The following is a 6,243-nucleotide window of genomic DNA, read 5'->3' as shown; positions in this document are numbered from 1 at the left end:
AGTTCTGGATGACTCGCTGCCAAAATGTCAATAACCTACACGTGAAGAGCCAGTCATGTTGCAGTTTCATTGGTGTTATTCTTTACGTAACCACTGCCAATTAACACGATCATTAGCACTCCCCACCTCCTGCCACTACAAGCTATAACGCTGCTATGCACTAAAGACAGAAATGCTATGGTGAAGATGACACCATGAGGAGATACTGTGGGAGGAAATGGATTTTCAAGTCACTAAGAAATGCAGACCCATTGTTTATCTTCATTATCCAGTTCTGACAAATCTGGAAGAATTGCCATTGGCACCACATAGTTTATGAGTCTAGTATTGTTTTTACAATTAAAACAAATTTCTGTAAGATGGAATCCAGGCTGAAGGAAAAGAAAAAAATTATCATGGATAAATGGATGAAATATACACCCAGCTATTTTAGTCTCCCAGCACCTATGCTCCATTCTTGATAACATGCTGACATACATTCCACAATAATTGTTTTGCAGAGCCTAACACAGGGTGTCAAAATACTCTGCCCTGTGAAGGCAGGTCTGGAGCCTGGAATCTCTTTTTTTAAGTCACAGTAACAGTTTGATGTTTTAAGGAGTTTGGCCCCGGAAATCTTACATTCTGAATGCATTTACAATCACCGTCAATTGAAACGTTGTGGCGAATATCTGTGATCAAGCACCAGTTAAGTCCTCTTGTTTTAATATTGCATGTGTGTACGCATGGACCGTGTGCTGCAGTGTTTCGGGGACAAATCTTGGGTTCTGTGCTGAAGTCAGTTATGTGAGCCTGGTTCAGTGGCAGGGAGGAGGAGGGAATAATCGTTCCCTACTACAGCATATCTAGCCACTGAGTGCAGCCTTAACCCTGAGGCTCTTGTGCCCGTCTCACCACTTGGTATAGAAGAGAGGTTTGACCAGTGGATCTGCGTAGTCGTGGAACCGCATGCCCTAGTGCTCTCGGTTTGTTCTTTCAGGATGACTCAAAATGGGGTGTGGAATATGGAAACCTCGACCGAACTTCCTGGTATCCTACTCTAGCCATGCACAATGCAGCCACATGGGTTTTGTTGCCTACCCAGCTGACCAAGTTTCTAAGTAGCCACACCTTTATAGATGGAATGATGCCATTTCTAAGGCAGACTGCATCCTAGGCCTGGGCTTTCAAGGGGGCCGACAGCAGTTAGGCTCGCAAATCTCATTGAAATTCAGCAAGACTTGGATGCCTAACTCTCTTAGGCATCTATGAAATTTCCAGTCCTAAATCCTGACAGCAAAGTGATATAATAGGAAAACTAAGTACAGCTTTCCATGACAGCAAGAAAACAACAGGTAGTGTTAGGGATAAATAGTTTAAGACCATCTTTGTTACAGGACCGAGGTATTTTCCCACCACTACTCCAGGAAAGCATTTGAGAACTTAATGAGAATTTATATCTCCCACTGGCTTATTTCTCTATTAATTTTACAAGGAGGATTTCTCATGTCTTTGACATAAAACAGAAGAGTCTTTGTATTATCTAACACTAAACCAACTGAAATAAGCTTTGGAGAAAAATGAATACACTCTGATGCTAAACAGGAGCCATTCACTGCATCTCATAGTTCTTTCTTCCTGGGTCATAGTTGGGTAACAACATTTATGAAATCTGCATACATCCCAGCTGAAAGGTGCTGCCTGATGACATTTCTGCGGCTGAGGATCAATCTGTAATTTTTATCCTTAGGCTGCAACACAGGATTTTGTTTGCTGAAGAGCATTACTTTTTGATTTAACGATACATAAAGCTATATTCAGGGAAGGCTAACACTGCACAAGTAAGAGCTGGCTAGTCAAGAAAATAATATGCAAAACTTGTTGTTTTGAGCTGCAGAAGTGAGTACCGACCCACAGTCTGCCAGAGGAGAGTATGGAACGAACTCCTACTGCAAACAAAATCTATACCTTCACCCCAGACCTCAAAGGTCTGGATTATGATTCATCAAAAAAGAGAGCCTCACTGTGGTAGGTGCTTTACAGATACGCAGTACAAGACAAGCCTGGCTCAAGATTGCACAAGTGTAACCAACGGAAGGAGAATCGGATTATAGGAAGAAAGAATGGGGTAACAGGAACATGAGTGTATTCCTCAAAGATTCGCTTAGTGTGCCAAACTGTATTAAATCTATTAATAAGAAACGATAATAGAGAATGAAGATTCCCCTTGACCATCTCTCCCCCTTCGATAGAGACAGTAGGGTTTCGTTTTCTCCTCTTTGTCTTCTCTGTAGTCGCTATTTTTATAGGGGGAAGTGACACTGTGACATTTTGACATGAGCCGTTATCATCTACCCTACACGCCCTAGGGCCTGAGTACATAACTGGTGCAGAACTGGGCCCCTAGTCACCACCAGTGATTATACTGCAATCACCAAAATGCCATGAGGTGAGATCTTTTATTTCTTTAGGGATCAGACTGTTCTGCTATCTGGTTGGACAAGCCATAAGAAAGAAATCCTAGTCTAGGGCCAGACAATGTTTCTCCTTTTGTTCACATTACCATTTACATGGGAGAGGCTTAAGATGAAAGGCAGTTTCTACTGAAGCACGTGCTATTCCTGTAAAACAAGGTAGAACGCTACAGAACAAATCTTAGATGAAGACAGTATTTAACTTTCTTTCTCAAGTTTGCTCTGAACAGTTGTGCTTCTTGTCATGGCACACAGACAAACAGCCTTCCTATCACAAAATAATTAAGTGTCTCAACATGTTTTTTTATCCCACATGTAACAAAAATTATAGCAGTGAAACTAGCAATAAGTTTCCCAAGGATTCCTAATTGTTTTGCTTTTATCATTAAATGATTTAGAGTAAAAGCCAAAGTATTGTGCATTAAAAAGGCAAATACTACTGTCCAGACATTGTTGCTCCTGTGTAACAGATCTCAGATGGCCTCTGAGGGAGCTAGCCAAAAGCAATAGATGATTCCATAATTCTGATTTTATTTTGCGTGAAAAACAACAAAATGACCACAGTGACTCATACGCAGAGTCCTAGTAGCTTTAAAATGGCTGTTACTTACTTGAGATTGTGCCCTTTGTTTAAATTGTGTTTGACAAGTACTTTATAAATGATCAGGAGAGGTGGTTTATGTTTCATTAATGAGGCTGATAGTGGTTAATTACTGAAGCTGCATAAACAATCCAATACCAGATCAAGCAGGAAGGGTCACTTACACAGAAAAGTTCCAGCTGGACCAGATATGATTTCCTTTAACTATGTGACTACCAAACCATTTACAGGCAAGATCTGCTAGGAGACACACGCCATAGGAACTGCGGTTCTGACGGCAGCTTGACTTCAAACGTGATTCAGAAACAGCAATAGCATGTAGCAGTTGTCTACAGTGCTTCAACTTGACACCCTTGTGACATTTCTTAGACCTCGGCACAGGACACGCCCTCACACCAGAGGCTGTCCTGCTGAGGGGCCCATTCCGATCTAAAGGTGCCAAAAGAATATGATGGGACAAAGAGAAGAGGGGCTTGCAGGCCAAACCGGGGTCATGGTCACTGCTGATTGTCCCTGCTTGAGAATATTTGCCGTGCACAGCCTGTTTGGTATTACCAGATTCTGGCTCCTGATAGACACAACCTATTCTGTTAATCTTTGCCATCGGAATGGATGACTGAGTGAGCCACTGCAAACCAGCCAAAATCAAGCAAAGCATGTTTACGGTATCTGGTGATTTCCTTTGCCACCTAAAATGACCTCAAAGCAGGCTGCAAATCAAAAATGGTTATCACTATTTTTCAGAGACAAGATATGCCTTATTGCTGAAAAATGTCTATGTCAGTTTCAACTGATTATATGATGTAAATAAGTATTGTAATTTGTTTACTGAATTGCTGTGCTGGGACTAACACGCTCAAGACTGGCTATTTCTTGTAAATAATCAGTAAAAAAAATGTCATAGCGAAAGCAATAGCGACTATCTTAGCGTAAAAATAAGTGCATAGTGATGGCTCCAAGCATTGTTACCGAATACCACTTTGAAAGTGACTTAAGCCCAGAAGTTTTAAAGATATTTATCTATTACTCAGCTGGGTGCTGCAAGGCATACATGCTGGCCACGTCCCATTTCCCAAAAGGCACTTGGGACCCTAAGTTCCACTGAAAGTCACTGGGACTTAGGCTAAGTGATTTTTGTAACTAGGATTTACTTATCTAAATCAGTTAGACTTTCAGTGCAAAAGTATCTCTAAAATCTGAAGTTCAGATACATAAAGTCCCAGTGAAAGTTAAAAAGGATTTAGGCAGACATGGTTCTTTGGTTGCATCTGAGTTCTTTTATTAGACCAACTTAAATAGTTGGAAAAAAATTGCCTGACTGCCTATCTTGTATGCATACCAGCCCAGCCTCTGACATTTTATTCCATCCAGGAAGAGCACGCACCAACTGCAGAAACTTCCGCCACCAGATGAAGGGTTTTTAAACGCGAAAGCTTGCTTAATTTTTTTTCCCAACTATTTAAGTTGGTCTAGTAAAAGATATCAGATTCACCCGAAGAACCGTGTCCGCCTATGCCCTTAGACCAACACGGCTACAACCTGTACCCCTGTAAAAAGCGCTCAAGTAACCGAAGCCTTTTTGAGAATTTAATCGTTTATTTTTCAATAAGCAAACATTAACTGTCAAAAGTCACTTAGAAGTACATATAAAGATAGCAAGTCACCCAAAATAGAAATTATTCCTGTGAAAAACATCTAGTCTTAACTATTTTAAACTGTAACCTACTGCTGCTTGCTTAATACAGCAGACATGGTCTCTATCCATCTATATTTATATGTATGTTTATATTCATATTTCTGTATTAAACAATCTGTTCGTGTACAACTTTTGTTTTCAGCACTATGAGAATTACAGAAAATTTTACAGCCTGGTATGTTAATAAATGCAATTGTGACCTGTATCTCATGCTTGCCTTTAAAATGTTAAGTGATATAGATCTGACTTGTTTCTCTCACTGTATTTAGCCCTATATCAAAGTTTGCACGCTTAAGGCCTTTTGCATGTAGAAGGAACCCACATGCTTGAGACCAGCGTACACATAAAGCGTCTGAAAGGAAGATGTCCTGTGGTTCAGAGATTTGAAAACTGCATACATTTCTGGAAGTCCAGATTCAACCCTACAACTATGAAAGGCTCTAGACTCCTCAGAGTGTAAGAAGAAAAGAGCCTGCTACCAAAGCAGCGATGTGCCTATGGAACGACCCAACACTGAGCTCCTTTCCTACAGATCTTTTGCGATTCCCAGGGGGGAGCCATAGGGTTGCTAAAAGGAAGGCGCTAACTAGCTAATGCTGTGGTAATGTCGGAAACTGCTGAACTGCTCTTGTAAGTAAGGAATGTGACCTCAGTCTGGATCTAAAACATCTGGTGCCTCCCCAGCATCATGCTAGTCATGATGGCCTGCCCCAGAGGTCTGACACTGTATCTTAGAAAGTTCCCAAAGCCCATGTTTAGACTGGTTGAATCAGTGGTTTTCAACCTGGGGTCCATGGACCCCTGAGATTCTGCAGACTATAAAGATGACAATGATCAATCAAAAGTATGTGAATACCTACACTTATAATTCAAAGTGGTCTGCACCTCCATTCAAAAGTTTTTAAGGGTCCACAAATGAAAAAAGGTTGAAAACCGCTGGGTTAAATCGTATGGACATTTTTCAAAATGAGGAGCTTCTGTGTTCTTTCACAAAGAAAAGCTACTAGCAAGTAGTACCTAAATGGCAATTCTGTTAGACAGCTTCTGTACAATGGAATATATTACAGGACAATAAAGTGCAGATCCATACTACACAAGCGGGCATAAAACAAAGCAGCAAAATTTATTCCAGCTAGATTTCATGCAAAAGTAGTAGAAATTGTTTTGTGGATCCTTAAGAGAGCCAAGGACTAAGTACTACAGCACTTTCTTCATTGGGTAAAAAACCTCAAACCCCAAAACCACTTCTAGATACCACAATAGAGAGATTCCCCCAAACTCCCCTGGAATCCACCCGAAAGGGATGCAGGGATCCTGAGTCAACATTCAAGCAGTTGGATTCAGGGTACATGTAACTTATCAAATAAGCATGACAGTTGCTGATAAACAGCGAGGTTCTAGATTTAGCTGATCTGTATGGTGCAGATGACAGCATAATACACTGAAAAAATCTACAAAAATTAAAAGCTTTAACATGCCGACCTCAAATCAAG

This window comes from Crocodylus porosus, unplaced genomic scaffold, assembly GCF_001723895.1.
Source record: "Crocodylus porosus isolate Cpor-Errol unplaced genomic scaffold, CroPor_comp1, whole genome shotgun sequence".
NCBI lineage: Eukaryota > Metazoa > Chordata > Crocodylia > Crocodylidae > Crocodylus > Crocodylus porosus.
Note: the sequence above shows the minus strand (reverse complement) of the source record.